At 39.7% G+C, this 13,642-nt stretch overlaps 1 protein-coding gene across 1 annotated transcript in view; it reads left to right on the top strand.

The window, feature by feature from the left end:
• LOC129188326 (homer protein homolog 3-like) overlaps nt 1–13,642 on the top strand; it is a 60,577-nt gene that overhangs the window by 591 nt on the left and 46,344 nt on the right. The gene's annotated exons all lie outside the window — the stretch shown is intronic.

The following is a 13,642-nucleotide window of genomic DNA, read 5'->3' as shown; positions in this document are numbered from 1 at the left end:
CGTCTTCAAACGTCCACCAAAGGATTGATAGATGGATAACTAGATTGGTACATAGATAGATGATATTATTATTATTATTACTATTAACAATGTGTGGGTTTGTACGGTGTTTGACACAGACACAAAAATGATCCAAAACCCCAAATAAACACCATAAAACGAGTGCAATGGGGGAAAAAAGGATGCAATCACATAAATGCTGCGAGATCAATAACAAATGCAAAAATACACAACTTCCAGCCCCCAACAACTGCATAAGAGAAATGCTGCAAGTTCATGTAACAAAACAGAAGTTTGAGGGTTGTCCGTCTTTCTTGCCCGGAAGCAAGTTGTTTGACTTTTAAAGAAGCGTAACGTTTTTTTTTTTTTTTAATGTCATAGTTAAACACTCAACGGTGTCATTCTAAGGAACGCTAACATTCGCCGGTAAATTAATTGCTTGATATTACTGTAAAATATTACGGCCAAGTGTTAAACAAAGGTCCCTCAAACTTGGCTTGGGAACCTGACACAATTCTGTTTTGTTCCGTGAACGTTCTGCATTTCTCAGAGTTTGTGTGTGCTGTTTGCATTTGCAGCATTTTTCTCTTGCTTTTGTTTTTGACAGCACATATGTGATTGCAGCATTTCCCCCGTTTTATGGTGTTTGTGGTTTTGGATCATTTCCGTGTTCGGAACGTTTGGACTTTGCTGCGTCTTTAACCCTGTCGCCCACCGTAGGTTTGTTTTGTATAAAATGCATTGGGCCAACGTTACATTGAAAGGATGAGACACAAGCAGAGGTCATATTGGCTTGCAGTGTACAGCAACTACACATATTTCCTGTTCTCTATTCCTCTATTTCCATGACACACAGACACACACACACACACACACACACACACACTACTGGCCCTCTAGCTTGCTGCAAAGTGGATACTGGGTGTATTTGCATTGAGAAACTCAAGCTGTGCACTGTCTCTTCAGCTGTAGAGTGTATATTTGGTTTGGCATTATGCAGGCTGCCAATAGTTTGGTTCAAACACACTGTCACTCTGTGGAAAACCAGCGTCCTTTTGGACAATCCCTCATATGAGCACAATTCCATCTTAACTACAGGTTAATTTGAAACAAGGATTTGCCACTGTGATTTTTCTTTACCAATATTAACTTTAAAGTCGTACTTGTATTATTTCTTCCCCTTATCAAGTCAGACCTTTTATTTAAAAACACACACACACACACACACACTGAACCCATTGGCCTTCTCACGTCTCGCCTGTCCACAAACATTAGACACATTATCAGATAATCCACATCCACTGGCATTTGTGAATGCCACCTTGCGTCCCAACAAGGCAAATGTCAGCCAGCACTGACATTCAGCTGATAAATCAGTACGATTATTTCATGCAAAGTCCTCTTCTGTGTCCACAGCTGATAAGGAGATGATGTCTGTTTTGATGCCTTACACAGACGCTCAAGTATGTTGCAGCAACCGACCTGTGAAATAATGTTCCGCAAAAACCCACTTACTACTTAGATCACGTCAGTGCAACCTGTAAAGTCAGTAATGAGTAATGTTGCTGTAATAGGGATCAGACTGGATTGTCGAACTGGCTTTTATTGCAGGTTTGAATGATCTCACAACAGGCCCAATAATCACTCATAAAAATCCCTAATAAAAACATGGACTACTTTTGCGGCCATTAGTCAAGCAAAGGTGAAACTCAACACTGAAAAGCTCAATGTCACTTCCTGTACACCTGTCTTTCAGGTCCCCGAGGGGACACATTTATAGTACCACAGATGAGCATGAGTCTTATTTATGTCTTAAATGGCTTATTTACTCTTATTTTGTCTACTATATTGATTAATGTAAGTGTAAAGGTGACTATTGGGGTGTTATTTCATGTCTAGATAATGTTTAAAAACGCATTTAAAAGGTCCTAAACAGGTTTTCTATGCTCCAACTACAAAAATATTCCATTTATAAATAAGGAATCCTACTTTGCGTAAATTCACTTATGGATTTAAATCAATTCTGATCTCTGCCTCTCAAAAGGTGAATATGTTCTTTAATTTCCTGAGTTATCCATGAAAGCAGACCTATTATCTTTGTGTTTTAGGCAGAACAAGATCACACACATCAGCTTTGGGAAACTGTGATCGACATTTTTGTCTCTTTTCTGATATGTTGCATTCCAGCAACAATTTCCAGGTTGTTTGCCTTTAGAGGTTCCACAATATTTTGCAAGAAAGTGGCTTTGTGCATCCTCCGTCTGAGGTGAACACCTGTGTAAAATGTTTCTTGGATTCGTGTTTGGTGTGATCATTGTAACAACACCTGACAATCTTAATGTCTTTTTGCCCTGTCTCTTTGACTTTCTTCTGGTTCTGCTGCAGAGGAGCTGTCTGCCAGCTATAAAATGTACCCGCTACACAGAGAGAGGTACAAACACATCCTTGCCTCCACCTGTGTCACGGCACTGCATGGCAGGGATGGGCAACAAGTGATCTGTAATGATCCCACATTGTTATTAGAGCACTTTGTCTCACTGATGCTCGTGATGACTGGTGATTTTGGGTATCGCATTACGTTTATTGATGGGTTCTACCATCAAAGATGTAAGCACTAGCACAGAGTCTATTCCTAATTGATTAGTTACTGTGAATATAGAAGATATTTGACATTTCAGAGTTTCATTCTGAAATTTGTTATGGTGTGTCACTCTTATAAAGTGCAGCACACAGCATTGGTGGGACTCCAAAAACAACATCAGGCCTTTTGTGGCACTTATTGGGGATCAATGTGCCCATCCCTGCTTTATTAATTAAGCATTTATCTCTCTCCATCCCCATGTTAATCCTGCTCCTCTGTGGAAAGTGTGCATGTACATTGTGATTCACCATAGTCATGTTGTCATGCTGTCAGTAGATCTTCCACTCATCACTTTGGCATGTCAGTCACTGGATTTTTCCATATTTTGGCCGTTTAATGTGGTTGGTCATTTAAAATATCTTGTGTAACATGCTGCATTAGGACTAGGGATGTCCCGATCCGATCTTCAGGATCGGGATCGGCTGCTGATCTGCTGTATTTTGAAGATCGGATAATATCGGCTTGCACCACGAGATCGGGCTGATCCGGTTGCTGTTTAACGTTCGTAACTCTGGGCCACACTCCACCATGGCCGGTGTGGTAACGCCCTTCAAAGCTGGTTGCCACTCGACTCGCGCCACTTCCAAGAAGAAGAAAACGCAACACCACCATGCAGACATGTCTGCGGTGTACCGTGGGGAAGTTTCACGTTCCATAGCTACAGCAATAGTTCCCCCTCACTGTGCCCAGACTGCTATGTCATGGTGCAGGGAGCTCGCACGGGAAGGGCTGCTCTAACCGCTGGTTGTTTGTACAAGGGACCGTCAATAAATTACTATTTGCGTTTAGAGTTTAAAAAATGTCATATATTCTAAATCACACCACAAATTGATCTATAACCATATCAAATGATTAGTCCTATCGTAAAAGTATTTTTGCACGCTCATTTTTTCCAATTTTATCTTTTACTGGACGGACTTTTATTGGCTCTTTTATTGGAACAGGGACCTGACTCACAGAGGTTTGTTACAAAAGCCAAACAATATTGTGGGTAATGCTGTGTAATAAGAAAAGTAAAGTCAGCCATACTTTGGTTGCCTTATTTTTAATGATTTGAAGAGCTATTTTCATAAGCATATTCAATTTCACAAATTTATGTTTGTAACAAAAGCTTATATTATTATTATTTTTTTGTTTTATGGAATGATTTCTGGAATTTTATGTAAGGATTTTAAAATGGGCACAGTGGCCTAGTGGTTAGCATGTTGGCCACACAGTCGGGAAGACCTGGGTTTGAATCTCTGCTTGGCCATCTCTGTGTGGAGTTTGCATGTTCTCCCCATGCGTGGGTTTTCTCCTGTTATTGGCGACACTAAATCCGTAGATATGAATGTGAGTGTGAATGGTTGTTTGTTTATACGTGCCCAGTGATTGGCTGCCGACCAGTCCAAGACGTACCCCGCCTCTCGCCCAAAGTCAGCTGGGATAGGCTCCAGCATACCCCCACGACCCTAGTGAAATAAATGGATGGATGGATTTTAGAATGATTTTATGGAATGATTTTATGAAGTGATTTTACGCTTCTTTACTGTAAAGCACTTTGAATTACCTTGTGCATGAATTGTGCTCTATAAATAAACTGACCTTGTTTTTGATATAGTGCTTAATAGCAATATCGATATATTAACAATATTGATATATCGCCCAGCCCTACCGTGAATACTGAATTGCGAATGTGCGGGGATCCACCTTGTAATGTGTTTTTGCATGATGAGCTGGTACGTTGTTTACTCTACTTGTTGATCTAAATGGGCTATGTTGTATGTGGGAGTCTAAACAATTGCACAATCACTTTCCAGTATTTTTGTTTTAATACCTGTGCCTTTTCTAATAGTTTCTGTCACCTCTCTACCAGATGGATTTGTGAAACCATCCATCTGGCATGTCAGGTTGGGCAAAGTCACCCTGTGATCATTCATCTACTTAATGACCATATTGAGTGGTCATATGAGTGGAGAATTTCTGTCCCGTCCCATCTCATTTATTGCCAATATTTTGTGTAACATTTGACATGCCTCATAATCATCATTTGGGATTCATGAGCAATTAATCCGCAGCATAATAACTGTAAAACTCACAGTACACACAGTGTCCTCACACTGCTGTGACAGCCTAACCAGCAGCACAGTGGGGAGGCAATTTAGAGAAGAACGTTGTCAGTGCAAGTACACGAGTGCTTGACCTTCACATAAACGCTTCACGTACGAGCTGTTTTGCTGTCTTTGCCTGAGTGTGCTTGTGGAGTCAATCAACAATTGACCATTTTACTGTGCTTCCTTCATTGAGTTTAAAAAAGAAATAGTTCCCGGGACATCTTATTTGGACTGCAGGTATGCTGTTTGGCTGACTTGATGGGAGATTTTCCTTGCTGTGCTACTTTGCAAGTATTTGGCTGGGCGTTCAAAGGAGGAAAAACTCTTTGGAGAAATACATTTGAATCAAAAGCTGCCCAAACAAAAATACTCCTAAAACTGGATGTCCCCGTGGAATGCTTTTGCGTCATTGTAATGCACAGATGGTGAAAAACATACACACAACTGATGCTTTCATTTAGATTGTAGCTTGGATGCACAATCCAGGACAGACTGTCACACACACTGTATGTGATCATTTAATCTGACAAACATAACATGGCTTTACGATTAATATTGGATGAGCCTCAAAAATTCATCAGTCCGTAAAACTCTTCTCTCTGGCTTTTTTTAGGCTAATCTCTTTACCTTTTGCCAAATTCCAGCCTGTCCTTCCGATTCTTCTTGCTAATGAGTGCATAATTTGCATCTTCTTGTGTAGCCATTGTGCTTTTGTTGAAGTCTTGTATGAACACAAGCTAGTGACACCTTTACTTCTGCCCTCTGCAGGTTATTGCTGATGTCACTGATCGTTGTTTTAGGGTCTCTCCTAACAATTCTCACAATGTTTCTGTCATCAGCCGCTGATGTTTTTCCTTGGCCTGTTTGATGTCATGTCATTCAGTACAACACTGGTGCAGGTAAAAAGTCTTTCATTTAATTCTCAACAGCAAAACAGAAAGCAGGGAACCTTGCAGATGGCACGTAACGAGGTGCAGGCAGTCAACAGACGTGCGGCACGCGAAAATGCTAGCTAACCAGCTAGCATGAAACAGGAAGTACAACAAAATATGGGGATGGAAGCCGGAACTAAGGCGCGTAGGGGTAAATAAACAAACTGTCACGCAGGCTGGCCCACAGTGCGTGACAGTTAATTGGCGACTCTAAATTGTCCACAGGTATGAATGTGAGTGTGAATGATTGTTTGTCCCCTGCGACTGGCTGGCGAGTAGTGCAGGGCGTACCCTGGCTCCCACCCAAAGTCAGCTGGGATAGGCTCCAGCATACCCCCACGACCTTATAAAGGATTACGTTGCATAGAAAATGGATGGATGCAATACACTCTCACTGCTGACAATCAATTAATTTTTTATTCAACGTACTGTAAGTGAAGTTCGTTTAGCAAGTTAGAAAAAAAGTTTTTTTCTTCATTTTTTCAAGCTGCTGCACCTAGCTGAAATGTTCTGGTTGTCTGCCCTGAGAGGCTCGCTTCACACTTTGATGTATTCCTTATTTTTCCCCCCACTGTACTACAGTAATTATCTCATCGATACATTCTCAATTTCCAAGACTTTTAATGGAGCATATTTCAGAATAAATCAATATGACAATGTGAAAATAAAAGCATACGATTAAACATTTAGTAATATCTTCACGTATGAGGGCGCAGTGTAGACTGGTGAAGATGATAATCTTGATTTCCTTCCAAGCCACTCTGTGCTTTTCCAACATAGCTGTCACTTGATATAAAATGTGATTTTCATTGCGGTGGAAGTAATGAAGCGTCATCAAAGATGCGCAGGCAGTAATTTAAAACGGAGCAGGAAAGGTTGTAGCGTTGAAGTGGAGTTGTTCTCTGATGACTGAAGGAAGATCAAATAAAACACTCATATATTGTTTGCTTTCCATTGCTTCAGGGCGGCACTAATAGCCTATTAGTATGAAATTCCCGACCCAGAGATGACTTATTTCCTCATTTTATTTGATTATGAGCATAAAGTATGATATATTATATGAGTGTAAAGGTGAGCTGCAGTTTGCATACTCAGCAGAAGCCTGTGGGAGACGGTTTCAGCTGTTCTACATTTCATTCGCTTCCTCATACTGTATGTACAGCCACATCCCCCATTCATCTGATAGCTTCATGCTAATTAATTTATCATGAGGGAGGAGTGTCGCTAACAGCCCCAGGCATGACTGCTTCTTCTGTCTGGTGTCATTTGAATGCGAATGCGCAGTTGGCGGATTAAAGGAAATGCAAAACTTCCGCGTTCGCCTCAGACTCCACTTAGCTTTGCTCCTCCATCCTCTGACCATGGCAGCGTATCAAACAAACGTTTTCTCAAGGTTAAACTTGGGAAGTTTATTTTGAAGCAGAGACCAGTAGTAAAAGCTGCCGTCTGGCACCGGACCAGCTCATCCAGCAGTGACGGTGCGACAGTCTGCCGCAGCGCAGGAATTGAAAGATGCAGACAAGTCATAAAGAGTTGTTTCCCCCCACAGAGGTTTGAACCGCGCGTAAGGACTCCCTCAGGTTCACCTGCTGGCCTGTCTGTGCTCCAGTGCCTGCTGTGCTCCTACCTTTCTGAACCTGAATACAGATATTCACACCCGAAACAAACTCTGTTAGATGTTCAATTTTAAAAGGATAATGAATGAAGAATGTTGTTTCAGGAACACAAGTCATGTCCAACGTGACTATTAAAGATAGCTGACCACAGTAGGGCCCTATGATTTCCGCATTAACGGAATGGCGGAATTGGCCAATAAAAACGGAATTGTTAAACGCGGCATCTCGCGGAATTTGACATAATGTGAATGAAATGCAGTCATCGTCAGGAGAAGGAAGGTTTATGCGGGGGAAGTATTTTGGCGCGGAACCTCAGCACAAACACTAGTCGGCCCCCTTTCCGACTAATCACGTCGAAAGGGCGACCTGAAACAAAAAACGTTGAAACTCCTCTCTTACGGAGCGTGAATGGAAGCTAGCGCGGTTAGCTTAGTTTAGCAAAACATGCTAGCGCAGCTGTGTGTGCGACGCAAGCACTGTGTTCGTGTTTTACCGCTTGTTAATGGAAACGAGCGTTTTACGATGCCCGCTGACGTCAAATAAGGACGAGAGGCGCGTTTATTCTAGCTACCAACACAGTCAACACTCCTCCGGCCTTCAAAATAAGGGTGCTGTTTGCCACATGTCGCGCATTGGTGACTACGTCTTCCTTAACCACAAGCACAGGCCTTACAGTTTGTTGAGGATTTTGTAGCAATGTGTACAAAGGCTGACATCCCATTAGACAAGTTAGCCAAGCTACATCGGTTTCTGGAGTACTGGGGTCAGTTGGCCAATGACGTATTCCATCAGTAAATGTAAGGATTTTTGCATTTAATTAATGGACATTTTATTTACGGTCACAAATGTACACACTAAGTGTAAAAGGTAAAAGACGGAATTTTGGAAAAAAATAAAATGAAATCTGGGAGTTTTCGTTGACAACGAAACCAGAGAAAAGGATAGGTCACAGCATCCGCTGGCTTTCTGCTGAAACTCACAATTATGCATGGGCACACACAGCAATGTGTAATCAATCAATCAATGGCATTTTAGCAATCCATTTTATGGCCGCAGACCTCATTCAGTACATTTATATGCACTGAAACAGTTGAATCCACGAAATAGTTCGGTCTTTCCATTTTTCACACTTGTACTTGAAGCCCTCGTTTATAGGCATTTTCTCTAATTCAATCGTTGGCAACACGCCTCCGAAACGCCAGGGGGAGAGTGTAGTCATTTCAGTACTTTTAGCTATGTGAGTAGAGGAAGCGAATGTTGCATGCCAACAGCTGTCACTAGTAGAAACCGTCTGGTCAATTGGGATAGCAGAGCTTTCCACAACTCTTAAGTGCGGCCAGTGAGCCTTTAATGTCTGTTTAAATTACGTTTACTTTGGTTCTTATGGTTATGGTGATCCTCAGAAGCATAGAAAAAAATGGCCATTGTGATGGCTTGCTTTGACCGACTATTTGTGTTGTGACGTCCCCCTGAGCTCATTTAGACGAACATTCACAGTTTCAGGATGAAGGAAAAAAACGTTGAGCTGACATTCACCTGAAACGCCAGCATTGCTACAACGCCCGGGGCTTGTTCCTATCACCGCAGAGTGCAGAAAGTTTGCCAGAGACGGACAGAGGGCTAAAGCGGTCTGCGGTTTCATCATGGAAATGATGGCGCCAAATGACCAGCTCTTCGTTGAAGACTAGTAACCCGCTTGGAGTCACGGTTTGTACGTTTTTTTTATTTGATATTTTCTTAATAGTAGTGATGTCATCTACTCAAATCAAAGTTTATTTGTATAGTACCTTACAACATCTCAGTGGTGCCCAAAGTACTTCACAAGACTAAAAACAACTGACAGGAAATAAGAACAGGGTAAGATCAAATAAAATATAAGACAAACTAAAACAAAAATAACACCAAAATTGTTATTTTGTTGTAAAACAATCCCTTTTTGTGTTGTTTATGTTGGTATAGTTGTCCTAACCCTAACTCTAACCCCTAACCCTAACTTTTCCTCTTAACCCTAACCCTAAATGTGTGGATGTACCTTCCACCTAAAGGTGGAAAGTATTTGAAAGTATCTGTCATAAATCAAATTTTAAATTGAAATAATAATAAATAGTAAATAGAACTATATTTATAAATAAATATATACACAAAAAAGTCATCAGTATCGGTATTGGTCTTGCTCGTTTTAGTGTTAAAATTCAGCAGTTTGAAAGTTTCTGCCCACCGGGATGTGCTCAGGAATCACGTCACGTATTGAAACTGGCTTCGTCTCTGCTGCTTAATAAACGGGGGGAGGGGGTTGTTTCATTCATATACTTAAAAAATATTGACTTATTTCAGCTCATGTAGCTTGGTGGAAACATCATCATCAAGCTTCATCATCAAGCTTGAGAATGTAATGTCGGCGAGACATTTGATTTTATATTTTTATAGAAAGTCATCCGATGTATGTCGACTAATCAGTATGATTCCGCCCACAGTGCTTCAAAATCAAAAGAAACAATGCCTGAAATAAACACAACTGACCCCTTTAATTACTGAGCTGTAATCTGCACGCTACTCTCTGTGCACTCGTGCATGGGTAAGCAGCAATGAGTGTGTATTGTATGATGGAGGGGGATGGAGGAGCGGATGTATGTATGACCTGGAAAAGATTGATCAATTCACATGACCCCTCACTGGATTCAGGCCCCTAGCGCACAGCAGACCCCGCAGAGTGACAGTCAACACTAAAAAAAAAAAAATCAATAGTGCTTGAACTTTTTCCCTGTTTCATTTTCATCATTTTGAATATTAGATATGTAAAATTTAAGGACAGCTTGAATTTATCATATGTTGTGTTGCAGAGTTCTCGTTTGTGTCAATGTGAAATCATTTAGAGATGGAGACACACAATTCCCTAAAGCTAAAAGCCGCACTGTTTCAGGTTAATTGGATGTTTTGCAAAGTACATGTGACGGTGTTGTTATCGTATCAGACAGGTTTTCCTGTGACTGTCAAGCTGTTCTGCAGTGTTTGCTCGTGCTCACTTTGGGATGAGTTTAATCCCGTTTTAATGTCGTCAAACCTCTATGTGACGCGTCCTGTCTGAGCTGATTACCTCGAGAGGGTTTTCTTACAGCAAGCACCAGAACGAGCCAAATAAACGGCAGAGATTTGATTCCAGTGTGATTGGGTGTGACGACTGGGAGCTGATGAGCTGTCAATCATCACTTCTTATTAAGATGAGAGGACGATAGAGTGGAACTTTTGGCGGAATCTCTTTTTGCTGGGATGATAATTAATTCCGTTGGTCTTATTTTCATTTGTCTGTTATTCAGGCAGGTAATTAGTTTCACGGGGGAAATTTAAGACTTTGCATGGTTGTTTTTTCTTAATCCGTGTTAATTAGGGATGGTCTGCTTTGTGTATCACTCCAGTTCTGTGTGTTACATTGTGGAAAAACATGATCAGTTTAAGTAGAATACATTATGCGGAAAAAAATTCATGAGACAAACCTCTTAATCAGTTTTCACTCGCACTCACCCATTCACTCACAATTCATGTACCAACTTTGTGGTAAATGCTTAGGGGAGGATGAAGGCATACTTGAATTTGAATGAATGAATTTGGTCTGGAAGAACCAGAGAACTTCCGTTCGATCAGGCAGCCTTTACATCAGGGATGTCCAAAGTGCGGCCCGTGGGCCATTTGCGACACATGGCTGTTTTTTTTTTTTTTTTATTGGCCTAACTACAAAACAAAACAGCCAGCAAAAATTTAAAAAATCAGCAGTCATTTTTACAAGAATAAAGTCCAAATATTAAGGGAAAAAAGTTGTAATCTAACCAGAAAATTAGTATTATGTTGAATAACGTCAGTTTAGGAGCAGTGTAAATATCAAAGTTCAACTATTAAAGAAAAATTATGTTTTTAATGTTGTAATATTTTGAGATACAAACAAAACAACAAAGAAAGTTGTGATTTTTGGAAAATTAGATTGCATAAAAAGTTCTGTAAAAAAAATGTATGTTAAGATAATAAAGTAAAAATATCATGGGAATAAAGTCATAATTACGAGAAGAAAATTTCCTTCGTAAATTTAAATTGATTCATAAATGAAAAAACAGCTCTAGTTTTATGAAAATAATCTCAAAATATTACGAGAAAAAAGTTGCATTCTAATGATGAAAAAAGTCCCAATTTTATGAGCATAAACTTGTAATATGAGGAAAAATAATGTCAATTTATATTGAAGAAAAAATATGTTATTTTTTAAAAGTCGTAGTATTGTGTGAAACAAACAAAACAAAATAAATTTGTAACTTTTGGAAAATTAGGTAGAGGAAAAAGCGACAGTATTACAGGAATAAAGTCAAAATATTATGGGATTAAAGTCACAATATTCCAAAAATAAAATTGACAAGCATTATTTTAGAAGTACGTTGAAATATTTGGAAAATTAAAAAAAAAAAACAACAGCAAAAATGAAATTGTAATTTTTGGATTTTTTTGAGGAAATTTAAATTAGGGAAAAGTTAGAATATTATTGGAATAAAGTAAAAATATTACGAGAATAAAGTCATAATATTACGAGAAAAAAATTGACAACGATTATTTGAGGAGAAAGTTGAAATATTTGATACTAATAATATGCTTTTTAATTCAGATCTAGGATGTGTTATGGATGTGTTCCCTTTATTTTTTTGAGCAGTGTATATCTATAACTTCTTAGCATATAATATGACGCATCCTTTCATTTTTCATAATGTGGCCCTCGCTGGAAAACCTTTGGAGAAACGCTGCTTTAGATAAATGACAGAAGAGATTGTAAGCCAGGTTTTCTGTCAGGGCCACCATTGTAGACCTTTGAGTGAAGACTGGAGCACTGTCTTTTCTTTGTTTTCTACTCTCTTTTTGTCAATGTAATGGCCAAGTGTTAATTTAGGTTCAATACATTAAGTGGGGGGAATAAAAGCTCAATTCTGCACGGTACTAATGTACTGGATTGTGCTGCGATTTCAGGAAACACTCGTCCTTGTGTGTCACTGACATTCCAGGAATGTATAAGACTATGTTGGAGTGCCGATTTCCACCCACTCCACAAATGTCCACAAGTGGCTCTCTTGTCATCATCGCTGCTGAAATAAAGCCGTCTTTCTAGACAAGACATTGGAACAGTTTGGAGTAATTCTCTTCCTCCTGTGATGTGCCCGGGCTTGCCTTGCAACAGTGTGCAAAAGAATAGAAATGAACATACAGTAGATAACAAGCATGGCTTACCACAGGAGTATAAAGCTAATGAATTTGATGATTTGTTTGTATTCCCTTCTTATGTTGCCAAAATAAGACTTTAGACTAAGAATAAGAGTAGAGAATAAGGGTATACAATAATTATCGAGCCAATATGAGAGGAATTATGATGTCATTCCAATAAATGCGATAACATGAAAAAACGATCCAATGAGGCGAACTCCCCCGTACTGCACTGTAGGTGGGTTAGTGTGAGCAAATCAACCGCTCCTTTTCTGTTGCGTTCTGTAATTGGGCTGTCGTAACTGCCCCTGAGCTCACTTGTAAACAAACATGGCGTCGATCGTGTGGGACTTCTCACTGTTTTGGCAAATGCTCCAAATCCTCTGCAGACATTCCTGAAATGCAGCCACCTGAAATGCCAGAGTTGCTGCAACGCCCTGGGCCCGGGGCTTGTTCCTATCGCATTTGAAAAGTGCAAACAGTTTACCAAAGACAACCCAGGGGTTCTAAAGCGATTTGTGATTTCAATATGGAAATGATGCCGCTGGATGAGCAGCCCTTTACCATCATTGAGGATACCAGCTTTTGTTGGCTTGTAAAACCATTGGGGCCACGGATTGTACTTCTGAACCGCCATAATTTTTAAAATGTTTTGTTAATAACAGTGATGTCATGATATTTGGTAAGGACAAAAGTTTGTCCAACTTTGTTTAAGTCGTTCTTACCTCCAGGTGGGTGCAAACTACAGTTAAATCAAAATTTAAAAAATAATAAATATAAATTAGTGACGCTTTGATCGATTGCCGATAAATGCACCATAAAACCCTGATCGGAGCACCCCTAATATAAATAACTTACTGGTATTGGCTTGAAAAAAATACAGTATATCGTGCATCTCTAGTGTGAACAGCTTTTTGTATCTACAGTCATGGAAAAAATTAGTTTATTGATCCATTTAAATGCCTGGTAGGTATTTTTTTGGGACAAATAAAATAAGAAATGTAGCTCATAAGAGTTGAATTTAAGAGCTGATATCTAGCAACTTCCATGATTTTCTTGATAATAACCAAAATCACTTAAGTTCTTAAATGTATAGCTATAGCATTGTACTGCCAGGAAATGTAACTCTGA

The sequence above is a fragment of the Dunckerocampus dactyliophorus genome, chromosome 10, assembly GCF_027744805.1.
Source record: "Dunckerocampus dactyliophorus isolate RoL2022-P2 chromosome 10, RoL_Ddac_1.1, whole genome shotgun sequence".
NCBI classification, from domain to species: domain Eukaryota; kingdom Metazoa; phylum Chordata; class Actinopteri; order Syngnathiformes; family Syngnathidae; genus Dunckerocampus; species Dunckerocampus dactyliophorus.
The sequence above is the reverse complement of the archived record's forward strand: the minus strand, read 5'-3'. Positions and strand labels throughout refer to the sequence as shown.